Here is a 14,211-nt window from a genome sequence, read left to right as displayed (position 1 = left end):
AATCGAATCGAGGGTAAGTTCCTAAATCCATCTAAACAATATATAATACCATTGGTGAAGAGAGTGATGCGCAGCCAGCAAGCCCAAAACCGGAAGCTGGGTTACAGCTCTCACACACTCTATATGAAAACTCAGTCTTTGACAAAAATGTTATGATAGATTATCAGTAATAATTTCAAAGTGACACAGAGACATTGAATTAACCTTCAGCAGCGTTTTTATGCGTTGTAATGCCATTGAACATAACTTTTGATCAGAAAACAGTAAAGGTAAGACGTATTTGCCGTTTTGGCTACGTAAAGTGAAGTTGTGTGTTGTCTTTCCTTGCCTTCGCTGCCGCAAGTTTTGGTCGTGGAGTGATGATACGTATACCATTGGAATCTGTGGAATCTCAGCTTTCATATGATATATTGTTTGTGCAGATTCAATGAAGTATAACATATTTCTACCGTGAGTTATGTGCTAAGTGCGTTAGCACTCCTTCGCTTAGTGCTAATTCAGGCGCTTGGCGTTAGAGTTGTGTTTTGTTTCGATAAAAATGATTCATATCGTCAGGTAGCTGGTTTTCTTCCCGTTAAGTGGGTATGACAGCCATTTGAGTATTTATTCCATATCCTTGATATCACACGGCAGCTGCCTACACTAGTTGGCTCTTTGATTTCACTTGTTAGATATATGGTCAAACTAGTTTGGCACTCTGCTTTACTAGTTAAATAAAACATTACACTAGTTACCACATAAGCCTTACTAGTGACGCCAGGAGCAGCACTAGTAGCACCAAAGTCCCAACTTGTAAGCTATTTTATGAACTAGTGACCCTCTGACCGTACTAGTGACGCTAAAAGTCTTACAAGTTAACTAGTGGGCTGCAAAAGCTCTGACATGTTAACTAGTTACAAAAAAGAAGCAGAACTAGTTAACTAGCGGCATACATTTGTCTGCACTAGTTAACTAGTAGCACCCAGAATCACTCACTAGTTAACTAGAAAAGGCAAAAGGTTCACTAGTTAACTAGTTGACGCCTCTTTTGACCTTACTAGTTAACTAGTGGGGCTCAAAATGTCTACACGTTAACTAGTGAACCCTTTGCCCTTTACTAGTTAACTAGTGAGATACATTTAAATTCAACTAGTGAGGCTTAAAATGTTCACTAGTAGTACTAGTGGATCCCAAATGTGCACTAGTCACACTAGTTGCACAGAATGCTAATGAGGAGGAGGGGAAAGAAGGCATCGAGGTCTCCTATTGGCCCTAAGCTATAGAGCGCCACCCAGCACAAATAGTTTCTTTAAGAGCTACACTGTGTTTTAAAATACAGCCATATGACCATATTTACAAAAATATAAAACAAAAGTATTGTTGTAATTATGATCATATGACTGTATATCAAATTAGGTAAGAACATTGAAGACTTTCTTAAAATTAGAAAGTTGCCTTAGGACTGCAGACAGGAATATAGATCCTCTTTAAAACATTTTATTAAGCTGCAATTTGAAAGGTGCTTGGATTAGAATGGCATTGTGATAACAGAGTGACATTAGTGATGGATAGAAAGAGGAGGTAACCCTCTTCAGATCACAGCTTTGAGAGATCGCCGTGACTTCCGTAAATATTAGTCTAAGGCAAAACATGGAGAGGTTGTTTATCATACGGATCTATCGTCATCCTGATTTTAAGATCTGTCCAGTGTTTCTGCTTTATTCATTTCATGAGCACCGCTTATAAAATGTCCCACGATCATATACATATTGCAGCGTACACGTTAACTAGTGAAGGCAAAATGTTCACTAGTTAGTTAACTAGTGAACATTTTGCCTTCACTAGTTAACGTGTACGCTGACCAAAAGAGTTGAAGCCTCTTTTGGTCTTACAAGCTGACTATTGAGGCTCAAAATGTGCACTAGTTAACTAGTGAGGTCCAAATTGTCCACTAGATACACTAGTACAATTGTTTTTACCTTACTAGCTAATTAGTTACACACAATTTATCTCACTAGTTAACTAGTGAAGCCTTAGAGGAGTCACTAGTAAACTAGTGACACAGATGTTTTTCTTACTAGTTAATTAGTGGAGGGCATTCTTTCTCACTAGTCAGGTTCTGTTATAAACATGTTAGTCTTTGACCGTACATGTTACACATTTTTCTTACATGTAATGCTGCGTTCACACCGGACGCGATGCGACTATTCGCTTCGCTCTAATCGCTCCTATCGCATCGCTCTAAATGCTGGAGGTTCACCGCGGCTGCCAGCTGTGTTTACTCGCATCATTCAAACAAGACGCGCTGGCTCGGGAGCTACAACTACAACAAATGAACATATTTTACCGTGATTAAATTGTAATACACGTTTCTAAATGATGCCGAAGTAACAACATACTGATACCGGTTAGTAACAACCATGAATTAAGGCTTTGACAAGTCTGCAGACAAGACGGCAGGCAAAACACCTTTTAAAATGCTTGTTTTCTGAATGAAGATCGGATCGACCAGGCTAAGCTAACGTTGTATATGCTCATTCCACACTCATAACAACGGCCTACAGACATAAATAAAGCAGCGACTGTATTCACCATGACACAGACAGTCTGTGGTTTGTACTTGTTTAACTTTTGTCTAGTTTCTGAACAGATATGAGGAGCTGTGAGCTCTGTGTGCTAACTGCTAACTGCTAACTGCTAACGGCTGATGTTGTGTGGTTGAACGTCAGTGACGGCGGCTGAGATTCTCACCGCTGATTGGCTTCCACGAGAACGCGTCTCGTGAATTTGACGCTCGAGTTGAAAAAATTGAACTCTCGCGTTTAACACGGCACCGTTCAATCGCCTCAATCGTGTGATTCGCGCCGCGTCCACCGCTTCATGCGCACCGTCGGAGCGAATTCGCGTCTGTCCGCGTCTCTGCATTGACTTACATGTAATCGCGCCGCCCCCAAACAGCACATCGCGTCCGGTGTGAACGCAGCATAAGGCCTTTCCTTCAACTAGTTTGGCTTTGTTTGCACTAGTGAGCAACTGTATGCAACTAGTTAGATATTGATTCAACATGTATGGCTTTTTCCTAAACTAGTGGATATTTTCAGCCCACTAGTTGTGGTTTTCTTCTCTCTAGTTCAACACAATGACTTACTAGTTGACATGTACGTGCAACTAGTTTACTAGTGAATTGTTTCAAAGTCATACATTGCACGTACATGTCAACTAGTAAGTCATTGTGTTGAACTAGAGAGAAGAAAACCACAACAAGTGGGCTGAAAATATCCACTACTTCAGGAAAAAGCCATACATGTTGAATAAATACTCAAATGGCTTGCCATAATGACACATTCATAGTTTGTTAAATGTTAAGAAGCCCTCAGACGCTGTTTCTTGCAAGATGTTGGTCGGTAGGTAGATAGATAGATAGATAGATAGATAGATAGGCCCTGAAAAACTGCAGTCATTAAACCGCTCTTAAAAAAGAATAATCTAGATGCTTCAGTAATAAACAGTTACAGGCCCATATCAAATCTCCCATTTCTAGGTTACATTTTTTACATTACATATCATTTGTTAGACGCTTTAATCCAAAGCGATTTACATACATTCGGTACTGTGGACAATCCCCACAGGAGCAATTTGGGGTGAAGTGTCTTGCCCAGGGACACAACGACATGTTGACTGCAGTGGGACTCGAACTTGCTATCCCCTGATTTGAAGTCCAGCACACCAACCACTGAGCCACAGCCTCCTAGGTAAAATCATTGCAAAAGTTGTTTTTCAACAGTTGAGTATTTTCTTGAATTTAAATAACTGTTTGGATGTGTTCCAGTCAGGCTTTTGTCCAAACCAAAACACTGAGACTGCTCTTGTTAAGGCCTTCAATGACATCCACTTAAACACAGACAGTGGCAGAACTTCAGTGTTAGTATTATTAGATCTCAGTGCTGCGTTTGACACTGTTGACCACAACATATTACTAGACCGACTGGAAAACAGGGTGGGACTTTCGGCAACAGTTCTAAATTGGTTTGAATCCTACTTAAAAGACAGAAACAACTTTGTTTCTATAGGTAAATACACATCTGAGTTGACAAATATGACATGTGGGGTACCTCAAGGCTCCATCTTGGGGCCTCTACTCTTTAACATCTACATGCTACCACTGGCTCAGATAATGAAAAACAACAAAATAAGTTACCGTAGCTATGCGGATGACACACAAATGTACATAAACATTTCACCAGGAGACTATGCTCCAATTCAAACACTGAGTAAGTGCATTGAACAAAAATGACTGGATGTGTCAGAACTTTCTCCAATTGAAAAAAAATAAAACTGAGGTAATGGTTTTTGGAGCCAAGGCAGAACGTATAAAAGTTAGCGCTGAGCTTCAGTCTGCAATGTTCAAAACAACAGATAAAGCCAGAAATCTAGGTGTAGTCATGGACTCTGACCTGAGTTTCAACAGTCACATTAAAACAGTTACTAAATCAGCCTACTATCACCTAAAGAATATATCCAGGATTAAAAGACTAATGTCACAGCAGGATTTGGAAAAACTTGTCCATGCTTTTATCTTCAGTAGACTCGACTACTGTAATGGTGTCTTTACAGGTCTCACTAAAAAATCTATTAGAAAGCTGCAGCTCATTCAGAACGCCGCTGCTTGAGTCCTCACTAACACTAAGAAAGTAGATCACATCACTCCTGTTCTGAAGTCTTTACACTGGCTTCCTGTGTGTCAAAGAATTGATTTCAAAATACTGCTGCTGGTTTATAAAGCTTTGAATGGTTTAGGCCCAAAATATATTTCTGACCTCCTGCTAAATTATGAACCATCCAGAACTCTCAGGTCTTCAGGGACTGGTCAGCTTTCTGTCCCCAGAGTCAGAACTAAACATGGAGAAGCAGCGTTCAGTTATTATGCTCCAAATATCTGGAACAAACTCCCAGAAACCTGCAGGTCCGCTGCAACTCTTACTACTTTTAAATCCAGGCTGAAGACTTTTCTTTTTGTCGCTGCTTTTAATTGAGCTATTCCTATTTAAACTGCACTGTAAACTTTTATTTATGTATTTTTTCTTTTACTGTTTATTTTATTATCTTTGCTTTTTAATGACTGTTTTTAAATGCCATTTTCTTAATGTCTTTTATTTTTGTAAAGCACTTTGAATTACCCTGTGTTGAAAGGTGCTATATAAATAAACTTGCCTTGCCTTGCCTTGCCTTGCCTTGCCGCCTTGCCTTGCCTCCACGATGTGAAATACTGGATGGCAAAAAACTGTCTTAATTTGAGCGATAACAAGACAGAAGTGATTGTTTCTGGTCACCCTACGGGGCCATTGACATCAAACATTCATGCATGCCAGAAATCTTTAAAACAAACTGCACTCTTGTGCTCAGATATATAGTATATGTATATGTCCTGCACTCCAGCTTCATCCCTTCTCCTCACTATGGACATAGATGAATGCACCTGGTAAAAAAGTAACAAAACAAACGCACCCACAATGATGCAAGGATAATTTTATTTGCCAACATTACACCTGCCGTTTTATTGGTTGGAACGCAGGAAATCTGCAAACATTCATATATCTAGGAGCAAGCATCAAAATATCTGAGAACAAGCATGCAGTTTAAGTAAAAGCAGGGCTTATTTGTGTGAGGGCATGAATGGTTTTGAATAGAAGCTTTACAACGTTTGAACATGAAATGAGGGAGTCATGCTCTCAAATTCAAAAACACACTTCTGGAAAAAGACAGAAAGAAAGCTACATATACACCGGTGCTAGCATCCCTCCACTGGTTACCTGTTAAATGCAGATTTTTGATTACTTTTTTTTTAATGCTTTATAAAGTCATACAGGAGATGACACATCTGTATATTTCCGGACTTCTATGTCCCTACTCCAATTCAGGCTTCTTAAATCCTCAGTAAAGTTGCTTTTAGACGTGTCATTATCTCTTTGACACTTCTAAAACAAACTTAAAGATGTACATATTTTCCATCGTCTTCGATGGTTTTATTTAGTGCCTTTCATTTTCCCATCGCTATCTATTGTTGTAATTGTTGCTCTGGTGATTAAGTTTTACCACACCCAACACTCAAGGCTCTGGAAATTGAACACAAAATCCCACATTGTTCAGGTGTAAACATCCAATGTGTTTCTCTAAGGAGGTAGGATTGTTTGGCTTGTGTTAATGTCAGAGGCTTAAATAATCCAAAGTGACTCAGCTCCCTCAGTCCAGGATATGCATCCTGTGGTGCTTCTTTCATAAAAGCTCTGATCTGCTTTGCAAGCTAATTTGTTTGTGTGGTGTCAATAAAGTCTTGTCAGCCCTTATATAACACTTTCAATGCAGAACATGTCAAGTGAAACAATATATTACGTATTAAGTTAAGTAATTAAATATTACTATTTAGTTATTGCAGGAGTATGCAATTAAATGTAAATCAATATGCTATTTAAGGCACTTTATAATTTTCAGGTGAATATATGTTTTGTTTTACTTCTATCCTAGCTTTTTCTTTTCTTTTTCTTGTCATTCTACATGGATGAAGCCGACCCTGAGCAGTGGAAAAGGTCCGGTGGGCTCAGAGTCTTCTAGTCACAAAGCAGACTTGAAGTGTTCCCTCCCAGACCATTCAGACCAGACAACACACACATTAACTATCTGTTCATGTTGGTCACCAACTCTTTTTTTCTGAAATCCAGTTGAAGCGTAAAGACTCTCTTTGTAAGTATTTCTAAATAGGACATCATTTTTGGACTTTTGTGACCACAAATCTACTATTGTACAAAAACTCTTCTCAACTCATATTTCAATACTCAAGACATGTAAGTCAGATGTTTGTGTGCAAAAGTCCAACAATTAAGGGTATTGATCCTTCATTTATTTTTGACCTACAGCGGATTAACATTTCAGTTCCACAAATATGTTTTCCAAACAGAGCTGCTCAGGTGAGAATGTGAGCAGAGCATCGGAGCAGCTGCTTACAATTATAAGGCATTGGCTCTAAAACAACTTAAAATAAATCCTACGCTAGTGTGTGTGTGTGTGTGTGTGTGTGTGTGTGTGTGTGTGTGTGTGTGTGTGTGTGTGTGTGTGTGTGTGTGTGTGTGTGTGTGTGTGTGTGTGTGTGTGTGTGTGTGTGTGTGTGTGTTGTGTGTGTGTGTGTGTGTGTGTGTGTGTGTGTGTGTGTGTGTGTGTGTGTGTGTGTGTGTGTGTGTGTGTGTGTGTGTGTGTGTGTGTGTGTGTGTGTGTGTGTGTGTGTGTGTGTGTGTGTGTGTGTGTGTGTTGGTTCCCTGCTCCAGGAATCCTGTTTGCTGACCTGTTTGTCTCTCTCATAACTCCACACTGTTACCTGGAGACTTATTATGCCTGATGATTTAACGTTGAAAGGTCAGTGATATTTCCCCGCATTAGTAAGGGAAAGGTAGTTTAAGTGAACATCCTTGTACTAAGACTTCTAGGACTACATGTTTTGTTCCACCCTGAGCCTAACAAAGACCTGAATGGAGGATGTGTGTTGTGTGACACTGCCCTGCCCAAAGGTGTCACACTGGGAGTGTTTGTCTGCGACTTGGCGTAGTTTCCATGTCCTGTCTTCTATGACCTTTTATCTCAAAAGTCCTGGGCAAATACTCAGGGTTGGGAAGTAAACTGGAAGCAGGATGTGGTCACAGCCTGCATGTGTGCAGCTGATCGGCTTCTCATACAGCTGCTTGATTGATGGGCTACAGCTGAACGTGCAGAATTACCACACACAGCATCATTTCCCTGAGAAACCACATACTGTACATCTATTGTGTGCATATTTTCCCAAGGAGTGCTGCGGGGACTCAGACAATACCCTGAACATTATAATCTTATCAAACATTGTCTTGCCTTAAAAGCTACAATATGCAGGAAAACATATTTAAAGGTGATTCTTGATTTACAGGAACTACTATATACATATATATTTATATATACTATTTCCTTAAAATAAACCAAATGTGTAATCTTATAAAAGGTTCCGTTTTTGGTTCAGTCAAATTAAATGCTAACTTATTCATTCAGTACATATCTCACATTTCATGAACATAAAATATTGGAGGACTCTCAACACATGTGAAAAATATAGTTTCTAATCATACATTAATTTGTATTAGGTTTAAATAGATCTGTTTTTCTCTGTGATAACACTTTTTTTTATCAAACTCAAATAACAATAATAAGAACACTGTTATTGAAAAAAGTTCACAATGAGTAAATTAAAGAGCCACTCCCGGTATAAGTTTAACTGTTGCTTCACAAAGAATTTGAGCCAGAGGATGGGTGCAATATTCTGTCCTCTCTGTTGCTACTAATGGCATTTTGTATGACAACGAAAATGTGGGGAAAAAATCAGCTTAGCAGGAAACAGGGACACAAAGTCTTACATATGGGAAAATATGTGAGAAAGTTGGTTTGGGAAATAAAATGGCTCAAAGCTCTTATTGTTATTATACGATAATTACTTTCAATAATAGTACATTTATGATGTTTGGTGAAAGTGCAGTTTAGATAACTCTTAATATCAACCAGGATCAAAACGATGATTCAGAATCCAAGGTTGAATTAACAGTGCATTCAGCATTACATTTAATATGGATGCTGCTTATTTGTTATTACATGATATATACATCTAAAGAAAGTCCAGTTGTCCCAGACTCAGCCCTAAACATGTCCTCCATTTGATGTACCTCTGCTCTCTGATGAACCTTCAGCTACTACAGAGCTGTAGAGTGAACACCTCAAACAAATTGACCAATCAAAATTGAATATTAAACTAAGCCATGTAATAATTTATTTTGAATCTATTAAAACTGGGTTTATTGTAGACATTTGATTTAGATTTCATTTCAAAGGGTGCACTTCTCACATTGACAAATCCTCACACTCACACACTGTGCATAGAAAACAAGACATACTCCGCCTGCAGTACTGTATGATCTTTATTAAAGAGATATATGTGGGTTTATAATTGTATCTGCCCTAATACATGAGACATAAATAGAGGGCAATATATGCAGATGATGCCTGGTTTTGGCCTTATCTCCTGCGTCTGCGAGAGCTGGCAGCTGGGGCAGAGGTCTGCCCGCGGCGCACCACAGAGCAGTCGGTGTCCAGGCAGGCGCAGGCCTCGATGTAGGTGTAGCTGTAGCTGATCTCTGTGCTGTCGGGGCAGGAGAGCTGGATCTGCCTCTCAGACGTAGCCACCTCCTGGCAGCAGGAGCAGGTGTGCTGCAGAGCTCGCATTTTGGTAGAGTAACTGAGGAGAGAGTGGAACCATGTGTGAAGATAAAGGTGACAGAAAAAAAGCAAAATAATGTAATATTATATACGTACATGTCATATATTTAATGATCAGTGTACTACTCTAAGCTTCATCAGAGGCAATAACAATGATGATGTCATAGCGAAAGTACAAAGCCTGAGATTATTATTACTTCATTTTTTTTCAGTTGCTAACACATAAAGCACAATTATTTAATCTCACACTCAAAGAGCAAAACCTCAGCTCAAATCTCCAAAACTCTAAACACATGTTCAGCACTGCAATAAGTGTGCAAAACACTGCACACGGTTCTCTAAGTAAGAAAATCTGACAAATTCACTTGTTTGCAGTTTCTTTGTCTATTTCCTCAACGAGTCATCATTTTTGTTTACACAACCGTATCTATGTGGTGTGCTTGAATGTTGCCCCAAAGAAAAAATAATAACAGGGTGTTTCTGCACATATTTCTGTAGACCCGAACAATCTTTATAGGCAAAATTCTCTACATCAGGGGTCTCCAACCTTTCTTCATCTGAGAGCTACTTTGAAAAAATGAAAGCGGCCAAGAGCTTCTTGCATCACATCGCTTACATTTATTCACATAGCCCTCATCAGTTGAATTAAGCTACTTTTGTACACGTGTGAAATTGCAATACCCAAAGCTTATCAACAATCTTAACTTCACATCAAGGTCCAAGAAAACGACAATGTCTCACATATGATTATGGCCCACATAGTAAGTACATCACTGAACATTCACATACATGTCCAAGAGAAAAAGACAATTTTTTCACTTCTTATTACTTATTTCACGTAGTAAATATATCGCCTTAATCACCACCTTACAAGCAGCTTATGGCACATGTGTAAAATAAGTGCATTCACTCTTTTTCACAGTTAGTGAGATGACTGGCGCTGCATGGAGTCCACCATAGAGGGGTCTGCTGGACCCACTTAGGTTCACTCTAATAGAGTCATTTAAATGTTCATCAGTCAGTCTTGTTCTTTATTTAGATTTCATTCATGTCAGAAAAAGCTGCTTCACAAAGGCATGAAGAGCCAAATAATGCAGACATGTTCAGTGCTGCTTGGTGAATGTTCTCTGGGTCTACAAGGCTCCAGAAATGTTGTGAGTTTTGCTGAGACTTAAGCTGAACATGATTTTGGAGATTTATAACCTCCATCTCCACAGGATTGACACTGAACAGTTCAGCCATCTTTTTCTTCTTCTTCTTCGTCTTGACATTAAATTATAAACCATAATAAATCAATTGTATAGGTCTAGCCTCCCTATATCTGTGTGTGAAATTGTTCCATCCTGAAAAACTAAAAACTAATGCTTCTGCAGTCCCTGAAATGAAGCTCAGCGTAAATTCAATCAGGAAGACCAAGCTCTTCATTCAGATTACACGTCACCTCATTACACTCTCCTTCCTCATTAAGTGATCGGGGGCGTCTCTCCCCAGCTAACCAATCTCTCCTCTCTCCTCCCTCATTAAGTGATCGGGGGCGTCTCTCCCCAGCTAACCAATCTCTCCTCTCTCCTCCCTCATTAAGTGATCGGGGGCGTCTCTCCCCAGCTAACCAATCTCTCCTCTCTCCATTCTCACAAGCCTATCATAGCTCCCGCTAATCCCTTTATATCTGCTCTTCCCTCTGCCAGCTGTCATTTCAGGTGACAAAACGCAACCCTCCTCCACCCCTTTCGCCTCCCGTCTCCTTCAGGACCAAGCTAAACCTTCTCCCTTCAGTCCGTTCCCACCTACTTATCACCACCACCAGTGTCTAGACCCCGGGGGGGTTTCATCGGAGCGGTTCTTCCCCCTCCTGAATGATTATCCTGCAAACTGGGGCTTAATCGCCAAACACCATGCCATTCTCCTGTTATAATTGTGGCAATCATTATTACATTCATATTATGTGTCCCGGTAATAAATATGTATTCCATACATCAACGTCTCTCCTGATTGAATTGTGTTTAGTGTTTTGAAAAAATAAGTTTCCAAAAAACGTGTTTTAGCAATTGAAAAAATAAGTATTATTATTTGTACCCGTCCTGGGACAATGACATGAGGGGGACTTACAAGGTGAAGGTTCCACATGCTCCGGCGCAGGACGTGACATTGACAACGTCTTTGGAGTGGCAGCCCTGGCTCTCCACGATCACAGCAGTGCTGCTCACACCGCAGGGCTGACCTCTGTGAATACCTGAGGCAGGACAGAGGAGGGATGAGATCTTTCTATCTGACCTGGTTTACACATTCATAGCAGCTGTATACCCTGGAGGCTACTTCTCCTGCTTTTGATGGTAGCAGGTCATGGTTGAAAAGTATTTTCTTTTAGTAAGACAAATCTCTTTGTTCAACATGAGTACTTATGTGAGCTCCTAGCTGTCAGGTAACTGCCCTGGATCAATACCAAAACTAGTTGTTGAATGGCCTGCTGATCACGATGCTTCTGAATGGTTAAATCATAAGTTGACATCCATGTGAAGCAGAGAGAAAGGAGAGCCTGCTAAATAGTGTGCAGGTTCATGAAAGCAATACATACAGGTGTGGCAGCATCCGTCTGGAGCCACGGTCTCAGTTCCCTGCAGGAGACACACAATCAGATCACATCAGCATACTGCTGCTTCTCATAGTGTGTGTGTGTGTGTGTGTGTGTGTGTGTGTGTGTGTGTGTGTGTGTGTGTGTGTGTGTGTGTGTGTGTGTGTGTGTGTGTGTGTGTGTGTGTGTGTGTGTGTGTGTGTGTGTGTGTGTGTGTGTGTGTGTGTCAGTTACCGGTATGCATTCTGCAGGGTCGTAGGGAGGACACATGGTCTTGGCCTCAACAGTAATGAAGTGATTAGCAATCTTCACACACTCAAACTTCACACAGGGGTTCCCAGCAGGACTCCAAAGGGTTCCAGGCTAAGGAATAAAATCAAATAATTGTATTTTTTGTAAAACAGTCTCTCAAAGAGTGCTTCATCAGAGTCATCTGATCTTCATATGTGGAATGTTGCCTTGTCTGCTCTTTCTTTCAATGTGTGTGTGTCATGGAATAAAGACCTAGTGGCATGACCGGAAAAACTTGAAGAGATGTCACACCAGGGGTTATGTATGTTTATTTAAGTTTTTACGCTAAATGTATTGCTAAATATGTTCCAACACAGCATGGTTGGCATTAACCAAAAGCAAACAAAAAATGAATGTTGATTGACGTCATAGAATCATCACATCTAACCTCTTTCTCTCTCTCTCTCTCTCTCTCTCTCTCTCTCTCTCTCTCTCTCTCTCTCTCTCTCTCTCTCTCTCTCTCTCTCTCTCTCTCTCTCCAAACGAACAGTGCATGCACACACACATATACTAACCTTTAATGCGTGTGTGGAGTTGGGCAATGCGACAATGCAGCCGACCTGGACACACTGTCCACAGCACTGAGCAGGGCTGACCTGGTACTCATAACCCTGAACAGAAACACAAAGACTCATTTAGCACAGAAAAACAATTAGCATAATACAAGCTGCTGGAGATCTGATATTAACTTCTGAACATGTGCAGTATGAGAACATCACAAATTGGATTCAGGCTTGACATTAGTAGTCTGTTTGGTTTACAGTATTGCTTACTTTTTAATAAGTTGTATTAAATATTTACAGTGGCAGTAAAGATCAAAACTAAAGCTTGGGCAAATACAGAACACTTAACCTGTTGTCTATGTGTGTGGCTGGTGTGAAGACAAACGTGTGTCCTAGCACAAGTCATGAAAATGGCCTATAACTGGATTCACTTTGGGTACTAAATAGATAGTTTTAAATCAAATGTGGAAGTGTTCTGTTTTTCTTTTGCTTATCCCATATGTTATGATTGAACCTACAATCAAAGCACAACAGAAAAGTCCACTTCAGAGCTCAGTTTTAATGTGGATTGAAAAATGTGTTTTTTTTATGACAAACAGTGCTTTCCTTTACAATTGAAAAAAGAAGATGAATGTTTCTTGGATAGAATGTGATTAATTATCATAATTAATGTCATAAAGAACCTAGGTAGCATGAACTTAAAAACAAATATGTATGAGGGAGCGATGTGGGTCAAAAAAGGACTTCTGGTTCGGATGGAGGGCTGCTGATCCAAGAGGGCACCAGATTCCATCACCCCGAAATAAAGTTTACCAAAACTATGACTTAAGTCAGTTAAGGAAACACATAACTGTATGGTCTGGCAAGTACACATGTCAACAATTGATTGGATGTTGAATATCTTACCACAGAGCAGTGTGTGTCACATGGTAATGGCTGACAGTCTATGATGTTCTGGAGGCTGCTGGCATTTGTCCGGGAACTACATATGCACTTCTCACATGACTTCATGGGCACTGAGTCTCCAACCTGGGTAGACAGGGTGAGCAGTCAGCAAGAAGACATTTCCTCTCTTATGCAGTCCTCAGTAATACACATATAGTTATACGTTCATACCTCCAAAGTTAATTACTGTGTTATTGGGTTGTGTTTTATAAGTGTAACTGGAAAAGTGTCCACTAACATATGTTCACAATTGACCTCTGTATCGATGGAAAGAGGACTCAAACATGAACCAGCTCCTCGTTGATATTGTATGGCTTATGAATTCAACTTTGCATTTGTAAGAGAGACTGCATTATGATGCAAGACATTCATAGATTCACTGAATCCAAATGTCCAGTGGCTTTCTATGTATTTGGTTTCAACAGATCTAGTGCACATGTGTTTAGAAATAATGCACTTTTTGTTATTTAATATACTTTAAATACTGGAACATGAGGCAAAGAAACCTTGTCCCACAGATCCCACATATAAGAAACACCAATTCCCACCTAGATTTGTCTAAATGTTGCATCATTTTTGTATTTTTGCTAAACATCAGTATGCAGGCAGTACAGCAACAACCACCATACATGTCCCACACTA

This window comes from Trematomus bernacchii, unplaced genomic scaffold (assembly GCF_902827165.1).
Source record: "Trematomus bernacchii unplaced genomic scaffold, fTreBer1.1, whole genome shotgun sequence".
Lineage (NCBI taxonomy): Eukaryota > Metazoa > Chordata > Actinopteri > Perciformes > Nototheniidae > Trematomus > Trematomus bernacchii.
The sequence above is the reverse complement of the archived record's forward strand: the minus strand, read 5'-3'. Positions refer to the sequence as shown.